Source organism: Stigmatopora argus, chromosome 9, assembly GCF_051989625.1.
Source record: "Stigmatopora argus isolate UIUO_Sarg chromosome 9, RoL_Sarg_1.0, whole genome shotgun sequence".
NCBI classification, from domain to species: domain Eukaryota; kingdom Metazoa; phylum Chordata; class Actinopteri; order Syngnathiformes; family Syngnathidae; genus Stigmatopora; species Stigmatopora argus.
The window spans coordinates 7,225,501-7,251,938 of NC_135395.1; the positions used below are offsets into that span (position 1 = coordinate 7,225,501).

General features: G+C 36.8%; 1 protein-coding gene across 2 annotated transcripts in view; it reads right to left on the reverse strand.

The window, feature by feature from the left end:
• The window catches only part of guf1 (GTP binding elongation factor GUF1), a 58,405-nt gene that overhangs the window by 23,741 nt on the left and 8,226 nt on the right, over nucleotides 1-26,438 (reverse strand). The window contains exons 18-19 of one of the 2 annotated variants that reach the window (XR_013303141.1): nucleotides 23,621-24,003; nucleotides 8,584-8,835 (exon numbers count right to left, since the gene is read on the reverse strand). The gene's annotated coding sequence lies outside the window, so the exon portion shown is untranslated. The remainder of the gene's footprint in view (nucleotides 1-8,583; nucleotides 8,836-23,620; nucleotides 24,004-26,438) is intronic. The other variant, XR_013303142.1, reaches the window with a different exon arrangement.

Below are 26,438 nucleotides of genomic sequence, written 5' to 3' on the forward strand. Positions count from 1 at the left end.
TTTGTGCCCTGTGATTGGCTGGCTACGGATTCAGGGTGTCCCCTGCCTGGTGTCCATAGTTGGCTGGGATAGGCTCCAGCACCCCCACGACCAATGTTCCCTCTAATTTTTTGTTTGTCTGGGCAGAAAGACAACCTCCCTGAGCACACTGAGTACCGGTGTGAGCAACATCATCATTGCTCGCTATGGGCACACACCAGTATCACACCTGCCATAAGCAGGTGCATGTCTACCACCCATAAATGATCTAGTCATAATAAAATGTAATGATTAATATCTATGAATGGGCAGCCCGGCGGATGAGTGGTTCGCGCGTCGGCCTCACAGCTAAAAAAAAAATAATAAAAAATGGGGATTTTATTTTGTGCGCTCCATATGATTTGCTGTGCGCAGAGAAGACGAGAGTAGTGCGCAATTGCGCACGCGCGCAGCTTAGAAGGAACATTGCCCATGACCCTTGCGAGGATAAGCGGTTCCGAAAAAGAATGAATGAAAAAAATTACAAAGCGATTTCGAAATATTTGGTCATTTATTTCGTCACATGACAATCGCCAAAAGTAGGTGGTGATACGATTTATTGAAATGAGTTCTAAACAATGGGATTACATTTCGGTTGACACATTCAGAATGTCAAACTCTTGAGCATTAGTCTTTAATTGAATCATTATAAATTAGCAGATTTTTGCATTCTTTTAAAACTTAAACCAATGGTTTAAACCACTTTAGCACTTTCAGAGGACGCTATTAGCTAACTTTAGGCCGATTTATAAACCGATACGCTCATATATCTCACGTCAAAACCGATTTTGTGGTTGAAATTGTCCATTAAAAAACATGTCACTAGATTGTGCTAGTCGTGATAATGGATGTATTTATACTTGAGGCACTGAAAGAAGTAAAATTCCTGATAGAAATGGTAAAAAAAGCCATCATGGACATTTAAAAAAAAGATTAAATGAGATTAAATTATTGTTGGGGTTATTCTGGGATGTTATTATATGTTCATTAATCATTAATAGGGATAGGAGCTATATTTTAATTTGGGCTATATTTTAAGCTGGGACCGAGCAAGCTCGAGAACACTTCCCCCCACAGCTGTTTTCGAGGACATTTAATTGTTTTCAGGACACCATGTTCCGGGGGACTGTTGATCTGAGTTTGCAATGAAGATCTACAAAGGACTCTTAAATTGCTTTGACTTGGATTACGGCAGATGGCGATAATCGAATCAACTTCCGAAAATACTCGCATATTGTTTAAAAAATATTGTCGCTCTGTTTGCCTTTTATGAAATTGTTTGCTTACTTGTGCAAATTCTTACGCAGGTGTTTTTGGTTTCCGACCTGATATGCAATTATTGAGGCAGTTGTTTTTTGACCTTAAAGGTGTTATTCGGTTAGCTTATGCAATTGTTTGAATCAGATTACCTTAAGTGTTTTGATTATGCGCCGACAAAATGGACAGAGGAGGATGTCGTTTCTTCAGAATATCCCGGTGGCGAGGACGATGCCAGGGGACTGATTCTCCTTGCAAGTTTGTAGCTAGAGTCATACCTGTCAACCTCTGCCGATAACTGCCATTATAAATGATTATGATTCACCTTACAAACCCCAAAAAAACCTTACAAACACCGTACGAGTCGTACGGTGTTTGTAAGGTATTGGGGGTTTGTAAGGGGAATCATAATCATTTATAAGGGCAGTTATCGGCAGAGGTTGACAGGTATGTAGAGTATGTCAATAATGTCTCTCTATTTTGATTAAAGTATACCTAATAATAAACGTATCAATTATCTTCAGAATGTCGGTGCAAATTGTTTTATAAGGTATGAAACTACCCTAATACGCTGTGAAGGTGTGGCTTAGTTTTACAGCTTTGAAGAAGTGATGCATGTCCTCATACACAAATTTGGGACAAAAGATGATCAATGCAAAGACATTCTTGCTTAGGAAACTGTGTACTAGTGTATAAATAAGATGGTTTGACCAGGCAAAATTCCCAGGTGAGGGGGAGGAATCTTTGCGTGGAATCCAAAGAGGGGGAGAGAAGTAATAAATAAATAAAGTAGGAGACAATGGAAGGAGTCCAGTTTGCAGGGAGAAATCCAACCATAAAGCCAGCAACAATGTGTTCTGAATGTAAGCAATTACTATGTTTGAGTGTGCCTTACGGCTGGGATTGGCTCTAGCGCCCCCCGCGAGCCTTGCGAAAATGTGCGGTACGGATGGTGAATGAATACTGTTTGATATTGGTTTGTATGTATATTTAGGTAGGTAGTAAACAATTTGGAGGTTCTGGAAGACTGGTAACCAGGTGACAATCGTGTAACAAAAATCTGATTTTCCTCAACATAAGAGTAGGCGGGAACATGAAGCATTTAGCTAAAAGTGGCTAAAAGCAATGTGATGGGCTTTCTTTTTCTGGTCCTCATCAGCAGATGAGCTGCTGAATTTCATAGTAAGTGGTGTGGTCAGTTATTAATAATTATTTTATGAGGATGAGAAAAGAAAGCGTCAAAGTGATCAATGCGGCGAGAGATAGAAGCGTGCATTAGCGCAGTTGAGTTTTCCCGAGACAAAAAACAAGCAAGTTGAGTAATAGTAAAGTCGTTTGAAACATTGGTTAGAGTAGAATATATTAAAAAAAAAAAAATTTAGGGTTGAAGAATTTAATGAAAACAAAGCTTATTATCATTAACAAAAATGAATGAATTTTAGAATTATAATATATTTTATGTATATATAAAAATAATATTATTTATTAAAATTAATAACATTAATAGTCCTTTTGGATTTTGTTTTATTGATGTGAAAGTAACTCTTCTATAGATACAAAAATGCCTCTATTTACGAATGCCTCTCGGTATGAAATTTTCAGATACAAAGATACGAGATACGAAAAAGATCCAAGTTACGAAATCCCCCAATCCGTTATTTTATTTTGAAAATATTGTCGCGGATGCATTGATTCTCACTTTAGAACCTCCCTACCCTCTACTGGCCTCTTATTTCATCGCTTTCATTCTATCTCATGTAATGACAATAAAATCATTCAATTCAATTCAATTGGCTGTCTCAAAACAACCACTACCCATGTTTCAAGATTCTCTCTTACATACTTCTCCACCTCGGCTAAATGCTCCCCTTATTAATGATTGCAATTCTCCTTATGAAGTGATTAAAAACCATACAAATGCAACGCAGCACATATTTTCACACACATACATAGGGCACAGTCTAAAATGTAGTACAAAGTGGACGGCTTTCGGCCCTGGTAGAATGGACTCTTGCCATCATTTGGCGGACAAACACGGGCATTACGTCTCCCATGATAACGGCTCCGGAGGAAACTATTTCAGCAGTGCAGAGCAAATTTTCATATGCTTTATTTATTTTAAGACATTAATAAACCATTTCCTTATAATTTTCTGTCATTTTTGTGTTTCCTCACATATTTCATACAAAATTGGGACACTGACCAATTTGAAAGGGTTTAGTTGATAGTTGTGTGAGAACCGTGGAACAAATGAGAGAATTTACAGATAAAGTACTGCTCTACTTACAAAATGATCAAGTTACAAAAAAAATTCTGGAACCAATTAATTTCGTAAGTAGAGGTACGACTGTGTTTAATTTTATTTATTGCAGTTAATGAAAAAAAAGACTTGTGAAATTCATTCATTTTTGTTAATGATAATCTTTGTTTTTGTTAAAGCTCTTTCTTTCAAGTTTCAATTCATTCTTCCCCTGATAAATAACCACAATTGTGAATAATTAAAAATAATAAAATCTAAACCGAATGCTTCAGTTAGCAGGCGGTGCTAATTAAGGATGAATATATGTGAATTTTAAATGACTAACAAACGTAAAAGAAAAATATATCAAAACTAAAGTATAATGAAAAATCTAAATCTAATCTATAACCTTGGCTGTAACACTCCGTTCTAATTGGCAGATAGGTGAGCATTCAACTAAATTTAAGATCAATTTAAAAATCTATTTTACTCTACTTTCTTAAAGAGCTTGAGATTTTCTATTTTTTTCTTGCCTCTATTTGGATTAGGTGGGATTTGAGAAAAGTTTCTTTGCTTTTAAATGAGCTCCTGAGTTGAATACTGAATTAAGATTTCTTTAAAAATGATCACACTTAAAATTACATGAACAAATGAATAACTGCAGCCTGCCTCTAATAGAAAAATTGTGTTTTATGCCCAACCATATCTCAACTTAAAATATTTAACCCTTTATAGGGCAAATTACCTGTTTTGGCAAATCAAAATACGTGAACATCACATTTTGAGTCAGGTAGATAGACCGTAATATTAACATTTGGTATATAAGTGTGGCTTCCCCATATGTGGATGCCATGGTTAAATGATTAATTGTCATTATATTTTTATATTGCTTCTATTTTTTCATGAATTAGTACAATGATGAATTCATTTGTTCAATTGTTAATAAGAGCAACATTTAAGAAAATAATAGAATGAATAGAAATACACTGGTTACGTCGCTGTGCGATTGGCTGGCCACCAATTCAGTGTGTCCCACGCCTGGCTGAGCACCCCCGTGACCTTTGTGAGGATAAGCGGTATGGAAAATGAATAGATAAATGAATGGAATTATAGTGCAAAATAACACTATAATTATTCCATAATACAATATTTTCTTCATCGTTTGGGCCTGTGACTAATACTCAAGTGGGACTTATATGTTTTTTCTCCTTTCTGACCAAAGAAACCGTGTTGTTTTTTTTAGGCTATAGAGTGGTATCTCTACATACGAGCAGCTCTACCTACCAGATGCTCGAGATACGAGGAAAATTTCGAGCAAATAATTTGCTCTAGATACGAGAACAATTTCGAGATGCGAGAAAGCCAGGTGGCCATGACATGAGAGGCTGTTTATCATTGTAGTGCACTGTCTTTTTTGTCGCATCTCTTTCGTGTATAACAATATCTACGAGCACTGAACGATTTCTTCACACGAGTTTCTCCTACACATGGACCAGAAAACGCACAACGCGCATGCACGGGCAAAAAGAGGGCTTTCTGGGTAATGAAGTATACTCGTGCACACAACACCAATAGCCAATGGCACCCTTTCTCAGAATAAAACTTCATAACCCACAATCAATACATGGGTAGGCTGAGCTGTTGCATTTTTTCCTTTCTTAGCCTGTTAGCTCCCGCGATCGCTCATTCAAGACTACTTCTCGTTGACAAGTGGTCGTCCATTATCCTATTGTGAGGACATTTGTGTGTTTTATTTTCGGAATATTTTGAAGGGAATACAACAGCAAACAGCCCATCGATAGCGAACCTGAGGGTGGAGGCGTGGCAAACAGCTAACCCAGAGAACGAAGGTTATTTTTTTTTTTTTAAATTAGAATTCAGTTTTGTGTAAAGTTACATTCAACGCATGTTTGAGTGTGTCTGTATATATTAATCCAAGTTCATTTAAATTTGTTTGTTCGGTTACGAGTGCGTTGCCGTGGATAAATAAAAATGTCTTTCCAATCCAATATCCTGTTTTTGGTGTATTTTCAGAGGGTTGGAACAAATTAATTAGTTTTTAGTTCATTTCAATGGGAAACGTTCGCTCGAGTTACAAGAAGATCGACATACGAGCTCAGTCCCTGAACGAATTAAGCTCGTATGTAGAGGTACCACTGTAGTTATCCCAAAACTCGAAAGGTTACATTTAACAGGTGCCTATTGTAGTTCTCCATTTAACTATTTTTTCTTTTAAGTATCATACCTGTCAACCTCGGCCAATTGTTCCCCTTATTAATGATTGCAATTCCCCTTATTACACGATAAAAAAAACGTACAAATGCAACGCGGCACATATTTATTCACATCGAGCGCACTTAAAAGTCTAAAATATTCCCCAAAGTGGATGGGGTGTCCAATCAGCATGCACTAAATTCAAGATTCTGTCGGTGTCGCTGTATAACGCTGAGAGCTTGACTGTTTGGGTACATTGCTTGCTGACGAGCTATATTTATATGGTGAAAAGGCAGACGTGTGAAAGGGGAATGTGCGTGCGCATAGCATGCTTAAAGCATGACAATATTAGCAGTCGATGATGACGTTTTCGTCTGCTACCGGTGACCGAGACAATCCGGATTCAAGCCGAAATGGGTAAAACGAGATCGGTTTTACAAAAAAAAAACGTACTCAACAAAAAAAATCACGTACAAAAGTTGTTATACGACGTACACAATTTGAAATGATCAAAAAACCTATAAAATACGGGAAAAACATAAGTTGACAGTTATGAAGGAAGTATGTATATATATAAAAAAATACCCTAACCCCTAATGGGACTTAAATGAATACCTTATGTGACAAATGATAAGTACGTATTTCCTATAAATCGGACATCAAAAGAAGCCATTTTAAAACTGATTAGAAGATTTTTTGACTGACCCTATCATTTTCAAGACTGGTTTGAAACCTAGTGTCTGTTAGTGGGGATAAATCAAAGGCCTCACATTGAGAATGCTTATCAAACGACATTGAATTTCATACATCAGATGCGTTCACTCATGAATGTGATAGGCCGACCAAACAACAAGCCGGCGACTCAAGAGGGAGAGCCACAAAGCGTGCGGTGAGGACGCTTTAACACAGCCGCTTGGAAAAATCAATGTGCTGTTAGACTAAATGTAATTTCGGCTCCACTGCTGCTGGTTACAGACGCCCGGTGAAACAGATCAATGGCAGAGAGCTGCATCTGAATTTTATTTAATCACGTCTTTTGAGATTCTCGTGCACGTTCCCAATTTTTTTAAGCAAAGCAAGAGTATGCTGATGTGGAAAAGTTGCTTTAATCCTTCTATGGTTTCACATTTTTAGTTTTGGGTAATAGATAACAAGTCAGGGTAACGCTACATTTGATATGATGAAGTGTTTTTTTTGCCTAAGACAAGGTCAGCCTGTTAGATGAGTGGTTAGCATGTCCTCCTCGCATTTCTGAGATGGAAGATTCAATCCCTGGTGGATTCCGACCTTTGCATGTTCTCCATGAGCCTGTGTGGGTTTTCTCCAGGTACTCCAGGTTCCTCCCACACCCCCAAAAGCATTGTAGGCTAGTTGAACACACTATATTTCCCTTAGGTATGCGTGCGAGCGTGACCGGGTATTTGTCTCCTTGTGTCCTACATTAAATAAATGAATTCCTCTAACCCACATTTGTCAAAGTGGCGGCCCGGGGGCCAAATCTGGCCCGCCGCATCATTTTGTGTGGCCCGGGAAAGTAAATCATGACGACTTTCTGTTTTAGGATCAAATTAAAATGAAGAGTATTGATGTATATTAAATTTCCTGATTTTCCCCATTTTAAATCAATAATTATAATTTTTTAATCAATGTTTTCTGTTTTTAGTTCAAAAATCATTTTGTAAAATCTAAAAATATATATAAAAAAGCTAAAATAAACATTGTTTTAGATCTATAAAAAACTGAATATTCAGGGCTTTTAATCCAGTTCTTTTAATCCATTTATATAAAAAAAAATCTAATTATATCTAAAATGATCCGGCCCGCGTGAAATCAAGTTGACGTTAAAGCGGCCCGCGAACCAACCCGAGTCTGACACCCTTGTTCTAACCTAAAGACTGTGATGACAATATTAGTAAAATTGAGATCAAACTGCAGAAATCAAATTCTTTGCATCATAACAGGCTTCCTTCATTCACTCTTAAAGTGGCTGAAAATTCCTAAAATATTACAACTACAGTTTTTTTTTGTGGGAAAGTGTTCGAAATTAGCACGACACACAATCCCTTCTGTGCAATAACTTCGGAGTGTGCATTAACAATGTGCAATATCTTAGAATTTACCTTCCCCGGCTGTGACTTTTTAAATAACTTATTTATGTTTTTACTGGGAAACCCGCACTTTGTGGAGTTGCACCACTAATTTCGTTATACATCATCGGGGGACCCATACCATCCTGATCACAATCTGCTCCAGCTGCTGCCTTCTGGCAGACGCTATAGGTCTCACAAAGTACGGACAAATAGGCTTAAGGACAGTTTTTTTTCCCCACATCCATCAGGACTCTAAACTTGCGGTAACACGACACACAAACCCTTCTGTGTAAAAACTTCGGGGTGAGTTAACATGAAAAAACGTTGGGCGGTGATCTGCCTCCTACTGGCTGACTGAAGGTAAGTGAAAGACAGTGAGAGATAAGTGATCCACTTGGGGGTGATGCGATGTAGCCATCACGGCAGAATGCCAAATTACGAGTCTGAAATTATTTTCACTTATTTGGGTCTTTTGCTGGGAAAACGCACCTTATGGAGAAGCACTACCAATTTTGTCATATGCAGTTTCCGGGTATGATGACAATTAGGCTTTTGTCGAGTGAATGATGATGACAAAGCCTATGTCCAATTATTATACGCAGCTGTTGTATAATGACAATAAAGGCTTTTGATTTAGTTTGAAAAGACTTCAAATGTGGATTTCATTGGGGGGAAAAAAAAGACAAACTGGCTAGTTTTGTCAAAAAAATTCTAAAAAGTTTTTAACCAATGATGAGGAGATATAGCATGTTGTTCATTGCTTACCTGAAATAAAAGAAGGCCATTAGGGGATGAAGTTGATCCATATCGTAGTGGAGCAGGATCACAGCTCTGACTGCTTGTGGGCTCAAAATAACCATCAAAGCAACCAGAGCAGGCCACTGTAAATCTCCCTTGAGCCTCTCTTTTTCAATTTCCCATCAGCTGTGCTAATATAGGATCACAACAGGTCATTTTCAACCTTGTCAAGGATAACCAAAGTACCCTGGAAAACATGGTGTGCTTCTGGAGTCTCCGCTGAAAAAAATAAGCAAGAAAAACAGTGATTAGCATAATCTAATGGATTCAATTAGCTATGAAAAAAATTACAATTTGAAGTTGATGTTTTAAAACTGTACATGAAGGGGAAAATGTATGCTTTGTGAAATTATAACCCCTAAATATTTCAAAATGACTGAGCAAGTGAATGTTAAAAATTGAATTTGATCTGAAATAGGACTATTTTTTAGTATAATATTAGGACAGTGCATAAATAACAAAAATGCATAAATTAACACAATCTTCTGAAATCTATCAAACTTAACTTTGACTTCTTTTCTCATTCAACGGGCCTTAATCAAATCAAACTCATTTTAACAATCCTAAAACAATTAAGGTTTTGGTCTGATTATCATGTAACAGTGGATTGACATGACTGTGCAATTTTATGATATTTGATCATATCACAGGCACTTGTCATTCAGAATACTTTGCATTCTGCTCCATCTTTTATGTCATTACACATTGAGGCAAGGTAACATAAATAATTTAACGTGTGAGACTGGGAGACACAATTAATTGCCTGAAGGAAACAGACTTCGTTTATAACTGGTGGACTTTTGGGGATTTCATTAAAATAGGAGAAATGGCTCAGGTGGAATAACCAAATTGTATTTTTGCATTCATTTACCTGTAGCGCTTATCCTCACAAGGGTTGCTGGAGCCTATCCTAGCCAACTATGGGCTACATTCATCCTGAATTGGTGGCCAGCCAATCGTGGAGCACAAGAACATGGACAACTATTCACACTCACTCAAACGTAGGGCCGATTTAGTGTCCAACCATTATACCATGCATGTTTTTGGGAAGTGGGAGGAAACTGGAGTACCCACAGAAAACCTACGCAAGAGAGAACATGCAAACTCCAAAACTGGAACCTGGGATCAGTGAGGTCGAAGCGCTAATCACCCAAAATTATCTATAATCCTTATAAAGCGTGATTTATGGGAGTGTGTGTTCTTGTGTGAGAGTGTGTGTGAGTGTGTGTGAGTGTGTGTGAGTGTGTGTGAGTGTGTGTGAGTGTGTGTGAGTGTGTGTGAGTGTGTGTGTGTGTATATAAATGTGTATGTTAAGATTCTCTCGCTATGTTTGTCCAAACCGTGCAACGTCGAGAGTTGAATTTTTCTATGGTGGCCAGAAACAGCTCTCGGATCCTAATTGATTGAATTTCTTCACCTTCTGCAAGTGTGTAAACTCAATCTTATACTAGTTAAATACCAATTTTTCAAAAGAGATTTTTTTAATAGCGCAACAGTTGTCTTTTGGTTGTAAACAAGCAACTGAGACCGGCGAAGGCGGCCCCCCCTGCTTGTATACTATATTTGGGGGGCAAATTATATTTACTTTTGTCAGTCCGAAGTTTACAGAAAGTACAACTCCTTTAGACACTTTTTGCTGAGCTGTATTTATTTTATATATTTTAAGCCAAGCTTGAATTTACATTAACATAATTTTTCCTGGGACATTAACGATGCTACCACTTCAAATGGTTTGTGCACTGTCTAGCACTGTCAATGGCGGTTGTTAACAAATACAGATAAAGCATTGGAGGTGTACATGGGTTTAGAAATAAAAAATACTCAGTCCATTTAAAAAAAAAAAGAATGATGATTTGTAAATTCATGAACACAATTTTAAAGGAAGAATTTAATCATTTATGTATTTATTTTTTGTTTAATATTTATTTACATTTTGATTTCATTCAAAAGTTTCCCATCACTTCACTTTTATATTTTAATCATCAATTTATTTTTTCATTTAGAACTTTCCAATTTTTGGCTGTATTTTTTAATTTTCACTCAATGCCCTCGATATTTTTTTTTAATGTATATTTGTTAAAAGTAAATTAATGCATCAATACGTTAAACAATTCCTAAATTCATTGAAACTGTGGTTTGTATTTACACTAAAAGTTGACATCAAGATCATTGGTAAAACAGCAAGAATGTGTACCGCGTCAAAGGATTTTTCACTGCAAGCAATGTTTCATTACAAACAAGAAAGATGCCATCAAAGCTGTGAAAGTACTACAGTATAATGGTATACCCTAAAGGAGCTGAGCAAGCAATGAAAATGCATTATTAATCCGCCTGTTTTATGAAACCTGTAACAAAGAAAAGGGGCAGAGCAATACACTTCATACAGTTTTTCCTGGATCATTCATCACTCTCCCAACAATATGGCAAAAAATTGCACTCATACTTAATTAAAGTGGTGAAAAAGTAGTGAATTTTGGGGAGTGACAGATTTGAGCTGGTGGATTTACTTTCAGGGCCTCAGGAGCCTAGTGGATTTATCTTTCACAATCAAGTTCCCTTTACTTCAGGTATTTTGATGTACAGTATAAAACCGTGAAAAGCATGCGTATGTGAACGTACGTAAACTAATAGAGATCAATAAAAATAGTGTAAACGTAGCCGATAAGTAGTAGGATATCTTTTTTTCCAATACATGACACTTTAAAAACTAAATAATTGCAGGAAAAAAATGCAAAGTTAATTTAAAAAATAAAATGAATCTAATTGGCTCCCCAGTGGCTGAGTGGTGAGCGCGTCGGCCTCATAGTTTTGGGCTCCCTAGGTTTAAACCCAGGTTGGTCCTCCTGTGTGGAGTTTGCATGTTCGCCCTGGGCTTGTATGGGTTTTCTCCAGGTACTCCGGTTTCCTCCCACATCCCCAAAACATGCATGGTAGACTGGTTAGACCAGGGGTGTCAAACTCATTTTTTTGTCGCGGGCCCAATGGTAGTTTCGATTACATCCGTAGGGCCGTTATGTCTTCCAACTAGGCTGCCAAAATTTATCGATTAATAAATTGACAGCTTTCTCGATCGTGCTAATCGATAGATCATTTTTGGACATTCAAATTAGTACAAATTTTTGAAATTATTGATTTAAAATGAGGAAACAGGAATTAATCTACAATCTTCATTTGAATTTCATCATAAAACAGAAAGTTGGCACTCATCATTTACTTTCTCGGGCCACACAAAATGATGCGGCGGGCCAGATTTGGCCCCCGGCCCACCACTTTGACACATGTGGGTTAAACACTCTAAATTGCCCCTAGTGTAAGTGTGAATGTGGCCAGATCACTCTTGTGAAAGAGTTCTATCTGGTTAAATATATGTAATATTAAAAATAATTTAAAAAAAAAAGTCGTACCTGAATAGAATACCCAACCAAACCATGAAAAAAGAGTGACCTTTAAAGACTGGAAATTTGGCGTTTAAGGGTAAAAAAGCTAAAACATGCAAAACAACATCACTAATCTATTTTCGGCTATTTCAAAGCGTATGTCGTCATCTTATTTACTAAAAAAATCGTCCATAATGTCATCTTATTCATCATCTATGTCCCAAAATGGCCAGTCTTCATTTTTGTATTTATAGATCATTCCTCATTGAGGTTTTCTTCCACTTGCCAGTTCTCTGACATCAATTCAATCAAATCAATCCTCGTCAAGTTGATGAATGAATATAGTCATGATGAGCTTTAATGGACTGAATTATCCTCCAAGTATTCCTTCAAGAAAGTGTATGCACATCTGTGAATCTTGCTCATTTGGCACAGAATTTGCAAAAACGCATTATCGTGAAAATATGATTAATGACTGTTCATTCTAGATTTGATCAGGATGTTCAAAGGATTTTAAAAAAAAATCCTAAATTGTGTACTGTATTTACCAGCATATACGCCGCCACCATGTATAAGCCGCACCCTGATTCACAATTTTCACCTCCATATTCATGGTTTTAATAGGGAGTACAAATGTGTTACTTTGAAGGGAAATCTTGAGAAAAATGATCGCACGTGGCACTTCTGAGATACTGTATGAATCAAAAGCACATGATCCGGGTCAATATCCTACAGAAGTTAATATGCATGTCTTTGTAAATGCAAAATATCAAATTATTCAATTTGAAAAAAGAAATAAGTCTATCTTGATGAGAACCGGATGCTTTTTAATGACAGAAATTACAATTTTCTTACCAGAAGTTTAAGTTGTGGCGGCCAAATTGCTTTTAATGTCGAACTATCTCGATTATTTTCCCCCGATGATTCATATTGCTGCAATAGTTGTCACTTTTGAATAAGAAATAAAAAGAAAAAAAAAAGTTTTGTTTTATTTCATAATCACAAATGTACAATTGTTTCTTTTCAAAAAGCAAGTAACATAAGCACAACCAGAAAGTGTGTCCGTACCGGTATAGTGTTCACCAAGTCTCTGGGTGCAATAATTGCATGAGATACACATTACGCAAGTATCAAGACTGATACTTTAATGATCAACTGCAAGAGCTTCGATCAGCCTTAAATACTATTGGGATGTGCTGACATGGTAAAAGCTAAAAACACATCTGTCATGGCTACTCTCATGTGGCCAGTCAGAGCACGTTTATAACTGCGGTGGGTAGGGGACTCCACAAGCGAGCGTTGGCAAGCACAAGTGAGTTTTTTTGCAAGATATGGCAAAAAAAATGTTCTTGAATTTCATTTATATACGTCAAGATAAATTTTGTTTAGCGTATTATTTGTTTATCTTTTCTCTATTTTGAAATAAATGACCATATCGGCCGCATTGTCTTGCGTTATGGCGTCACGGTGTTATGGTGTTTTGTCTTTGTCACCTTGCAGTTTCGTGCATGTGGTCTTTTTATGCGCAAATAAGCCGTACCCTCGATTCATTTTTTCATCCGACAAATGCGGCTTATATGCTAGTAAATACGGTAGTATGATTGATGGGTCTCATACAGTGTGTAATTTGTACTTTTCACACTCTGGTGGAAGTGGACAAGGCCTGAATGGAAAATTATGATTTCCCAAGGGATATAAATCATTTCCTTTTCCTTTGTATAATCACGTTGTCCACACAATTCATGGATCTCTTAGGTGTCATCCACTCCCAATTCATTTGATCATTGCTAGCCCTCCCAGTCAAATTGGATGTCTACTTCTGTCAATGGCAACTAATGAGTTAATCCCTAAATAAATAAAAACAATCTTATTTTTACCCAACTGCCAATAAACGTGGAAGGATTTCAGATGACCCCTAGCATACTATTTTTGAAAGCAGCCCTCAAAGAAAAAAAGTTTGGACACTCCTGTTCTAAAGGTTATTAAAGTCAAAACTGTATGGCTAAGTGAACCAATCTGACCTAGAATGGCAATAGTGACACTATCAACACAATGGTAAAGGGGAACGTGTCTTCCCAAGGTAAAGACCAAAGAGGCAGTCAGGATTTTTTGTTACCTTGGAAACAAGCTCTGGTGTGGTTAAGAAAGCTTAGACTGTGCCCAATCCCCACATGTTTTGTATGCCCGCTTCATAAATCACTTGTATGGAAATTAAACTAACACATGGTGTAAATCAGCCCAGCATCCAATTCACTGCTCAATTAAAATCGGTAAAGGACAGTGTGAAAATAACTTTCGCCAATAGGATAAAGGCAAAAAGAAGAAGAAAAAAAAAGAATATTCTGCAATATTGTTGACTTGTTACACTTTATCTTTCCTTGACAAAAGCCCACAAGTTCTCTACGGGGTTCGGGTTAGGGGATTTGCTGGCCAATCAAGAACACGAAGCATGAAATATGTATCACTTAATGTGTATTGCTCAATTAATTGCCTGCCATTGACAATGATAGATGTCAAGTTCAACTCTACTACAAGGATTGGTTGTAAAAGGTCATCTTTCAGTCTGATTAATGGAACTAGACATCCAATCCATTTTGGGAGGTGGTGAATGTATAATTTTGCAGTTTAGGAATTGACTGACACATTTTATCATCATGGTGTTCTAATTATTTAAGATCCAAAATTTCCTATAATAACAACAGCAAATCGTGTTTTCTCACATGCTACTGATAGAGCCAGACTGAGAAAGAAGCTACCTCACCCATAATTCCTTTCAGATTGCAGGAAAAAATAGCAGTAAGCAAAGTGTGTGTCAGGCATGACAGATAGTTCGACTGCAAGCAACAAAACCATTGCCACACACATTTTGACTCGTGATTCACGCGAGGTAAATGACAAGTTGTGTCCTTCAAACTCGGGCTTTGTTACAGTGAGACACACATTGGAGAAGTGTTAACATTTGCTATTTTGGAGGGGGGATAAAACAATAAATAACATTACTGTGGCTACCACCAAAAAACATGATTGCAGCGGTGAGGGAGGCCGCAATGTCCTCTGTCGCCCACACATTGAATTTGGCTTCTGAAACAACAATGTACCTAATTAAATGGACTTTGCTCAATCTCAGCAATTTTCCATTCATGTTCACGGTTTATGAATCTTCCCTTACCACTTCAGTTTACTCCACGGATGGGATTATGTGGCCTTCAGGGCAACTCAACCTTATAAAAAAAGAGGTAAATAATAGCTATTTATGTGCACACACATATACGAGTAGCCTAAAAATAATTAAAATCTCTCAATCTCATTGCATTTTGGGAACACACTGTTGGACGCAAATGCACAAGAAAAAGATGAGTGGCAGATTTCAAACAACAGTAAATTTTCCTGGTACATGACAACAGGCCAGTTTCAAAGCTCATTTAAAACAACTGGCAACAAAGGCTTTTCAGAAGCAATGGCAAGGGTCAAAAACATGACAAAACATAACTTTGAGGCGCAATCTTACCTTTATAGAAGTTCTTGAACAAGAATGCCACATTGGGAATGGGAAAAGGAACAACTGGGGCATACAAGAACTAGGGCTAACAATAATCAGGTGTATGCACTTGGGTGATTAGAGGGAGGCAGGCTTCAAGAATGTACACTGAGTAAGAGAGGAACTCACCAAAAAAAAAAGCATAAAACAACATAAATCAACACGTAACAAATTTGCTGTCAAAAGCATTTAAAGAAAGGGCTGCTTTGTTTTTTTTTTTTTGCCTTTTTCACACCTTAGAAAATTAAACTCAAACACAACTTGAATGCGAATATATATATATATATATATATATATATATATATATATATATATATATATATATACACACACACATATATATAATATACATATATATAATATATATATACACACATATATATAATATATATATATATAAAAAAATATAAAAATAAAAAAATAGCCCAAAGCAGCCCCTTCTTTAAATGCCTTTGACAGCAAATTTGTTACATGTTGATTTATTTATATATATATATATATATATATATATATATATATATATAGATATATATATATATATATATATATATATATATATATATATATATATATATATATATATATATATATAGCTGAATAGGACTGCCTATTTTATTTATTTATGGAATGATGGTGACGAAAAAAATCAAGGCCATATTACACAACTCCCTGGCTCTCCGCGTTGCGCTACGACAGATGGGCAGCTTTTTAGTCATTCCACCCAGCACAGAACTGAGCACTTTGAGGGACTACTATAGACTCTTCTGTATTCTTTGTGAATATTACTGATTCAATCTATTGTCATTGATTTTTCCCAATGTTTTTTCCAAAATTCTCTCTATATTTGTTCATTCACTTTCTGAACCGCTTATCCTCACAAGTGTCGCGGGGGTGCTGGAGCCCATCCCAACTAATTATTGAACACCCTAAATTGGTGACCAGCCAATCGCAGGGCAAAAGGAAACAAAATGCAATCCTTTGCGCTCACACTCATATCTAGGGACAATTAAGAGTGTCCAATCAGTCACGGAGAACATGTAAACGCCACACAGTGAGGATCACCCTGGGATCGAACCCTTGACCCCAGAACCCCAAGGCCCAAACGCTAACCACACGGCCGCCGTTAAAATTTGTGTGTTAAGAATGTGTGTATGTATATGTATGTATATTTACATGCATATACATACATATGTATACTACAGACATTTTTAACAATCTTCTGTGTGCTGCTGTAACAGCTGTATTTCCCCTGATATTTTCTTCAAGAGTCGATTGTGTCTTTGGCATTGTTAATTTTTCCTTTAGGGGCAGAATAACATACAAGGCCAATGACAGATCCCAGGTGGGGCGGAAAGAACCACTATATGTGTGTATTAGGAGTTCACAGGTGTTTCAGGATGGGTCTGAATATATTTCCATTTTTAAGCGTGATCTGTATGCATGAATACATTTGAAATGGTAACAAGGATGACACTTTTGCACTAGATAGAATGGTCCGTGTTTTGAGCAGGTGTGAAGCTGAAAAATCAAACAAAAATGATTTCCGTTTTCTTTTAAGTCAACGTTGAATTTGCCAGATAGGATTATTGTAATCATACAAACAACTATACCCACAGTGGGATATGTTTTCTTTTATGTTTCTTTCCATCACTTTTATTGATTTCTGGCCAACTGTGCACCTATTTTGCAATTTTACCAGTTTATGGCTTAAACACACGTTTCTTGTGATTTAATGGATTTAATTGCGGTTGCCTCGATTGATATTACCTGCACAGTGCTCTTTATTTTATTAAGTCTGTTGAAGCAAGAAAGTCTAAAAGTTGTCTTAAACTTAAGTTATTCAGAGACTGCTCAAGAAGCAGTCTAGGTGAGTGGAATCGCAAAGTACAGCACAAAAAAATGTAAGTATTAAAAAAGGGCAAATAATCCATTTGTTATAGTAGTTGAGAGGATGGACTGTTCTTCAGAACACAAAGAAGATAAGATGGAGAAATAAGGTGTTGCAGCAGCACAAGCACATGGTCCGAGGTATAAAGTATTAAAAAACATCTATAAATTGGTATATACAACTAGTAAAGCTAGATTTTAAACGGTGCGGGCAAGATAAGTGACAACATTAATTACAAAACTGCAGCAAATATAAGTGGTGTAATATGAGAGGGACCTTACACAGTCCACTTATGTATGTAAAGCAGAAAATGGAAGAAAAAAAAAGAACAACAGAAGAGAAAAGCAATAAATTGGCCACATTTGTTGCCGACCTTTCTGTTTATGGTAGAAATCAATCAGTGACAGGATACATTTTCCTTGGTCACCTTGGAATTATGTTATAAATATAAATTCAATAATCCACTTTTGCTAACTTCCTAACAAAGACAGTTGAAAACTATCACAAGCCTGAGCTTTGCCATCTTGTACTGCCACTAATTTTGAAAAAAATAATAAAATAAAAAAACAAAACAAACAAAAAAAACAAATAAATATCCTAAATTCAGTGAAGTAAGGAGCTACAGAGCAATGTTCCCTCTAAGCTGCGCGCGTGCGCAATTGCGCACTACTCTCGTCTTCTCTGCGCACAACAAATCATATGGAGCGCACAAAATAAAATCCCAACTTTTTTTTTAAGCTGTGAGGCCAACGCGTGAACCACTCATCCGCCGGGCCGCCCATTCATAGATATTAATCATTACATTTTATTATTACTAAATCATTTATGTGTCGTAGACATGCACCTGCTTATTGCAGGTGTGATACTGGTGTGCGCCCATAGTGAGCAATGATGATTTTGTTCACACCAGTACTCAGTGTGCTCAGGGAGGTTGTCTTTCTGCCCAGACAAACAAAAAATTAGAGGGAACATTGCTACAAAGTAATTTCCCGGAGGACGTGATTGACACCCCAACCACAAGTTTGAGACCCATGGGCTAAAATGTCAATAAAATCCAAAACACTGTTGCTATTTTCAAGTGTTTAAGTGGGAATTTGCCACACGAATTTGGATGATGGACATTAACTCAGCGGCTGTCAAAGACTGCTCTTTTTTAATACTTCTATTGTAAACATAATGAGCTTGCCGCTGGTAGACGTCCAATCCATTTAAAGCAGGATGGTGGCAGCAAATAAACAAATGTTCGTTCGCTGCCACCCTCCCACTGCAAATGGATTTAACATCTACCACCATTATTACTAGCCCTTAAATTAACCTTATATGGCCAAAAGTATTATAGCTATTTGATCAACTTATTTTGAGCAATGTGATATTTCCTGCTCAAATCAATTTTGTATTTATTTATTAATGTACTTATTACATATTTATTCATGTCTAAAATGTATTTTCCTGTGTCTGTATTCTCACCCTCTTGCTGCTGTGACAATGAAATTTCCCAAATACGGGATGAATAAAGTTATCTAATCTAAAAACGGATGTATCATCCAAATAAGACACACATTCACAACAAATTATATTTGGAATGTTCTCGTCTTTTTGTTCCAAAGGACCAATAAAGGCTCTGAGTTTAGAGTTTTAATTTGCTGACAATTATCATAGGTGAATTTGTGTTTAAAGGGTTAAACAAGTTTTTTTTTAAATTAAGATCTTGCCACTTCCTAGTAATAATATTCGGGTTCATTCTTTTTACTATAGCAGTATTCAAGTAGCTATCAAAATGCAATCCACGACATGGATAGAAAAAAAAGCACATACATACATGATTGATAGTGGAAGGTCAGTTTCAGTGGACACACCCACACAGTTGGAAGATGATCACTTTTTTTATGATTATGGAGTCTTATTTTTAGCTTCTTGGTGACTTATTTGTATACTATCCAACTCCTCTCTAATGTGTATCGAATTAACAAGACATTTTTTATCACTTCGTAAAGGACCGTCAGCTGCCAACGTGTCAATCATAGAGTTTGTTAAAAAGAGTTCGAGTCCCTGCAATGCTTCAATCAGGTGCTTTTTCGTGTTGGTGGGGGGTGAAAGGTTGAGTTTTTGATTAGGTGAGGGAGGAGAAGAGACTGGCAGGGAGGGATAAGGGTTATGAAAGGCCATACAACTGCAGCTCTTAGTTGCAGTGTGGTTCCTTTTCTTCTTTCCCCCCCCCCCCAACAGGTCGAGTTTTTCCCCTAGTTTACAGTTTAGTACAATGCTGTTACTACTTGCACACAATAATACAATGTTATAGTTCAAAAACATGAAAAAGGAAATCTGACATGAATTTTGGAACGAAAATTCTTCACAATTAATTCTAAATAAACTAGTATGTCTGGTGTTGTGCGAAATAAAAAAAAACTTTCAGTAAAGCAGCTGAATTACACCATGATATTGATTTACCACGATATATTTTTAATTATTTGTTAAAAATTATTGACATTTATCACACCTCACTCTCACTCTATTTTTACAATGTTATATATATCTAATAATACTTGCGACTAGTGGTTTTGACTTTTGAAAGTTTTATATAATATGTTAGTATAATATCATTAATAATGAAGTATTCATTAATATTAATATTGGATAGAATTTTGTGGTCGGTGTTGCTATTTTCACTTGTTTTACATGGATTATTCACATACGGTTGGCTAACTATTGAGAGGATATAGGAATATTTTGAGGCAATTTGGGGTACTATTATGGCATATGGAATTCCAACATGTAGCACGTTAATGCAAATTAGGCACCATCTGCAGTTAAAAATGTGAATTCCAGGAACTGCTCTCTTTACGTTGCTAATGACATTTTTGCGAGAAACATCATAATATCGCATCTCACTCGAACAAACTAAAACCTAAAATGTGTCTTCTCTATAATATTGGGTAAATAATAAACTAATTTTGTAATCCTAACTTGTTTTGATTCCACTTGGGGAAAAAAATCTCATTTGATGTATAAAATAAGAAAACATAATAATATGAGCTTCTAAAAAAAAAAAAATCGGTGTATCAATCATTTCTAGTTCAAATCAGTTCTCTGACAACAGTTTAGAAAAACTGTAAATGAGGAGATGCCATGCTCAAGTGTACGAGGGCACTCACTGAAATCTTTCCAAGGGCAGAGGATGGTCCTTTTTTTCACGGCAATGAGCAATGGTCATGGTCAAGTGGTTCATAAAAAGTTACTTAAACATATTCCGACTGCAGCGTTGCCAGGGAAACAAGACTCTGCCAACTGGTAGCTGTGAGCCCCCAAATGTCCAACTGAGAGGGGAACCTTGGTCATTAATGAGTTGAATAAGGATGTAGGTAAGAACAAAATAGCTTGCAGAAAGCAGCAAGAGAACCGATTGGTGGTCAGAATGACAGAAAAAAACACGAAAAAGGTTACGCAATTTGCAGAAGCAACACAGCCTTGCTTGCCATTGAGTGGGATAATTAATTCTTAAATAGTGGTTAAGCCAATGGCCTGGGTGCCAGAGAAGAATCCGCTGCCCAGCCGTCAGGTTGAGGAATGCAGTAATGCTTATACATACAAGGGTCACGGGGGTGCTCGAGTCTTTTCACGCTCATACTCAAAATGAGTCAAAAATTAGAGTTTCTTTTTGGCAGTTAAGGGGAGAATCTAGACAGAATTTGAAGTGTTTGAATAATGTAAATACTAAGATGCAAACCCAAATTTGAGCCCACATCTGTTGGCCTTTTTTTCCTAGAATAATCACTAAAACACATATAATTGATAAACTGATTAGGTGATAGGACAGCTTAGGACACATGTATCAAAGTGGCGGCCCGGGGGCCAAATCTGGCCCGCCGCATCATTTTGTGTGGCCCGGGAAAGTAAATCATGAGTGCCGACTTTCTGTTTTAGGATCAAATTAAAATGAAGAGTATATAGATGTATATTAAATTTCCAGATTTCCTCCCTTTTAAATCAATAATTGTAATTTTTTAATCATTTTTTCTGTGTTTTTAGTTTAAAAATCATTTTGTAAAATCTAAAAAAATATAAAAAAAGCTAAAATAAACAATGTTTTAGGTCTTTAAAAAACTGAATATTCAGGGCTATTAATCCAGTTCTTTTAATCCATTTATATTAAAAATATATCTAAATATTATATCTAAAATGGTCCGGCCCACGTGAAATCAAGTTGACGTTAAAGCGGCCCGCGAACCAACCCGAGTCTGACACCCCTGGCTTAGGAGGATCTAGGCAAGGAAGATGATCTTTAAAACCTCCAGACTACTGAGGGACTGTTTGGTAACCTCAGTCTCAGTCTGCAGAAGGTCCCCACCTTGTGGACTTCCTATATGTGGCTCCAGTTTCTTACCTAGGTCTACAATGTCTTGTGTGTCTTGTGTCTGTCTTGCTACTGCAACCAAGAAATTTCTCAAATACGGGATGAAATAAAGTTCTAACCTAACCTGATAACATAATTGATATGCCACATTGTAATGTTTTTTTGGCTGGCTTTTCATGACTTTTTGCTGTGTCAGTACCTTTGAAAGTTTGCTGAAGGGAAATGAGATGTAACCTTTAAAGATATACTAATATAATGAGCAGAGGGAGGCAGGAATGCAAGATTTATAATACCAATAGAAAGTGGAGACCTTAGTTTGTAGCCTTCAAAACAACTTTTCCAAGTACAACTGTATCTTGACATGGCAATTAGTTGAATTTGGTTAGTAAGTGATAATCCGTGGATTGCTACATCGACTGGTAAAGCAACAATCCGGTCAAATTGATGAAAACGCCAAACATCGTTCAACATGTTCTTTTAGATATGCTGAAATCTTTTCATTAACATTACCAAAAACACCAATTATTATTGCTTAAGATGAATTGTGAGCAGGAAAGACAAGGTTTTCCTCATCCCAGCAAAAATAATCTGGTTTTACACAACAAAATGAATTTCATTTTAATGATGTGTAATAGAAGAGATTAAAAAAAACATCAATAACAGCAAATATTTCCAGGAATTAAAATTGGCGCTAGTAGACATTTATAAATAGCAAAATTACCAAAAGTTTTAGCCCACACAATGTGAGTATTTCAGATAGTCCGCCATGGCTTGTAATGTAAACAATTAAGACAAACTCTAGCTTTCCAACACTTAGAAAGAATTTCCCAATTATGAGGCAGTCAAGCAGTCAAACTTATCACTACACAAAACTGCTTTGAAAATTATAATTCAGAGAAAAGTTCTTTTAGTTAGTTATTCATCCAGTCAGTCAATGGTGACCCTGACAAGCTATTTAACAAACATCTCAGATGCATTTCCCAATATTGACAACTCAAAAATCTATGTATTAGTGTGAAAAAAGAAAAAAAATAGCCTTCTCATCTCATCACCATGGAAACCTTAGACTAAAATAGAGTAAAAATGTCAATGCCTCAGTGTATCTTGTCTAATACGATAAACGTGAAAACTCTAAAAGAGCAATAGTGGAAAAATATTTTTTCTTTGTGTATATATATTCATTCACAAAAGTAAGAACTGATACTAATTTGAAGGCAAAAATGTAGAATGTTATAATTCGCCAGTACTGTATGTACTCCAAAAATTTAGTCCACCAAGAAAGTTGCTCGTTTAGAAATATTATCATAGTCATATATACTGCAAAGTAGATTCTAGTTCTTGATCAAGGCTAAACTTAATTTAGGGGTGATAAGGTCAAACATCATAGAGCTCGTATATTTGAAGTAAAATACATATTTTTGTTCATGTCAAACATAAGTGTAAAACTGGAAGTATTCTTTTTTTAAGTTTATTTTTCCTTTTTTTTCTTTAATATTAGAAGGTCCATCTTGTGGACTTCCTGTATGTGGCTCCAGTGTTTTTACCTAGGTCTACAATGTCTTTTGTGTCTGTCTTGCTACTGCAACCAAGGAAATTTCCCGAATACGGGATGAAATAAAGTTCTAATCTAATCTAATTTCATATTAAGATTGATTTTTATTGTAATAATTCTCCATTCATTTCTATACCGCTCATCTTCACTAGCCTTAAAACTATCCAAATCCTCAATCCTTTTGATGGAAGCTTTTGTTTAAAATGACAACCCAATAAGCAAGCCAAAAAAAACTGTATTTGGCTCAAAATAACGTAGAGATTTTTCTTGAACTTATTTCATAGTTCAGTTTACTTACCGCCTCTGTCGTTGCAACAATCTTTCTGCTGCCACAGCCAATGGCAGCTCCCTGGAAGAGATGGATTGCGCCCCTCTCTTTGTGCAATCTCAGTGAGCTTCACAGTCCATTCAAGGACTCGACTCACATCAACAATAAGGGCGCTGGCAAAATGTGGAAATAGCTTTAAAACTATAGGTCAGCTAAAGTGATGAAGTGTGGGAGGGGGTGGAAACATTGTTCCAGCTGACAAAATTCATTGTTACTTGCTGCTCATCAACATGCTAATTACTGTCCCTCAGTGTATTTGTGCTTGTCATATGCCACTTCTTGAATGTCAGATACAATATCAGTGAGGCACACACACGGTTATAGCTGACATCATGGGTGCAGCTTTCTTTCACCTGTGCCAAAACATAGATGGAAACCATCAGGATTTTTATAACAGAGCTGACCATTCTCTAGAATAAGGAATCTAAGAATAGCTCAGGGATCGTCGTGAAATTCTGTAGTTTACAGGTCTGGAAGATTTGGAGTCATCATTTGCTGCCAGATAGTGTAAAGTCTGTATTTCTTTAGTTGTATTTTTAAGAACAACAACATATTGTAGTTTTCAAAGAATAAAATCCAAATTGTAAGTAAAAATCTTAAATACTTTACTGCCATTGACAGTCATAGACCTTAAATCCATTTCAATTGGGATGGCTGGCATTGAATGATCATGTCTAGCTGGCAGCGATTGAACGTCAGTGGTAGCCAATGAATTAAAATTACACAAATCCAGTATATGAAATAGTTGTGAAAAGGTAAAAGTAACACCTGAATTTACAGGAATACTCAAAAAAAATTTATGAATAAAAATGAAGAAACTACTGAAATATGGGTCTAAATTAAATGACGTAAGTCAGTCAATAATACATAAGAATATGACATTTAACAGGAGGATAAAAGTCAAACAGTTAATCCATAAACTGAAGAGGTAAACACATCTAACTTCGGTGCGGGCAGTCGCAGACTCGCTTCCCGCTGGTGGCGGTATGATTGCGAGTGCGAATGATCATCTGTCACTCTGTGCGCCCTACGGCCGACTGGCGACCAGTCTCGAGTGTATTTTGCTCGAAGTCAGCTGAGATATGCTCCGGCAACCCCCGCATCCCTTATGAACGGAAGATGAATGAATGAAATTTTGATGTACCTATTAATTTAATTAAGAAGATCTACATGGAAAGTAACACGTTAACCTACACCGAATGTTAAAATTAGATTGTACCTTAACATTAAACCAATGCATTGCTCTTAAATGTGATCTAGAAATTGCAATTTCTGGAGAAATTACATTAGGATGCTTTGCTGTATTGGTTGGAATTTACTGGTCACTTCAAGTTCATATTGGTTACCGACCTGTTAATTTTAGGGTCACTTCCTGGTGATTTTGGGGCATATCACAGACGCTTCCTAATAATATATGTCACGTTAATCTTGTAGCAATTTGGAGTCACTCCTGTTGATTTTCAGAAAATTCACTTTCTGTTGGGTTAGATCAGGGGTGGCGAACACGAGGCTCTTGAGCCGCATTCGGCTCCCGGCTAAAATGAATGGCTCTTTGCTTCTTATCATATTTTGTATATACTGTGGCTCTTTGCATCCTTTCATGTTTCTCTCATTTTTTTTCCTCTCTTAAAACACACTCAAATTCATCAGTGCCCATTAAAAATGGTGAATAATATGGTTTTAATTGTGGGTTTTGGTGTGTGTCTGTCTGTTTTGGTAAGTCTCTGCCTGTTATGGCTCTTTGAATCTCACAGTTTAAAATGTTTGCTCCAATGTCCAACTTGTTCGCCATCACTGGTTTATATAGTGGAGATTTGACTCGTTTAGATACGCACCATTGGCAAGTAAATTACACATAGTACACTTTAGCATCTAAACACTGTTGGTATTGAAGTGAAATACAACTGAACTGTAGTTTAGTTCTTTTCTTTCACACACCTCAAGAGGTAGTCCACATACAACCGGTGACAGTCTTCCCAAACTTTGAGACTAGATTATTCAACTCATCTGAACATAAAGATTAATGGGAAGCAATTGTGCACTTGGTCCACTGTGTTAAATCTTCCCGGGGCACTCACTCAGCTTTCGACACATCCCTAGAGAGTTGCTGTCATTCTTGCCAGAGTGTTGATTACCTCAATTTTCCATCAATGTGGAATGCTTCAGAAAGAGGAAATGACAGCTCTGTCACTCAGTTGGGCTCAGCTGGGTACGTGTAAATAATGAAATAGGAAGAAAGCCTATTCGTTACTATCAGCTTCTTATCAAGAGGTGACAACATTCGGTGGCTTAAACAACAACGTTAATTTGCAGCAATAATAACACATTTGCCCATGTATGCATACAAATGGACTAGTGTCAAAGTGAATACTAGCAGTGTCACTCCATCATTTGAAATGTGTAAAATGAGATGCAATAGTGAAAGCCACTATATTAATAGTAGGTACGTGCTGCCACCTATTGGTCATTATACATTTTAATCTCATCTCATTTTCTGAACCGCTTTATCCTCACTAGGATCGCGGGGGGTGCTGGAGCCTATCCCAGCTGACTTTGGGCCAGAGGTGGGGGACACCCTGAATTGGTGGCCAGCCAATCGTAGGGCACAAGGAGACAAACAACCACTCATGTGCACACTCATACCTAGGGGCAATTTAGAGCCTACCATGCATGTCTTTGGAATGAAGGAAGAAACCGGAGTACCCGGAGAAAACCCACACAGGCCCAGGGAGAACATGCAAACTCCACACAGGTGTACCGACCTGGATTTGAACCAGGTCTCCCACTG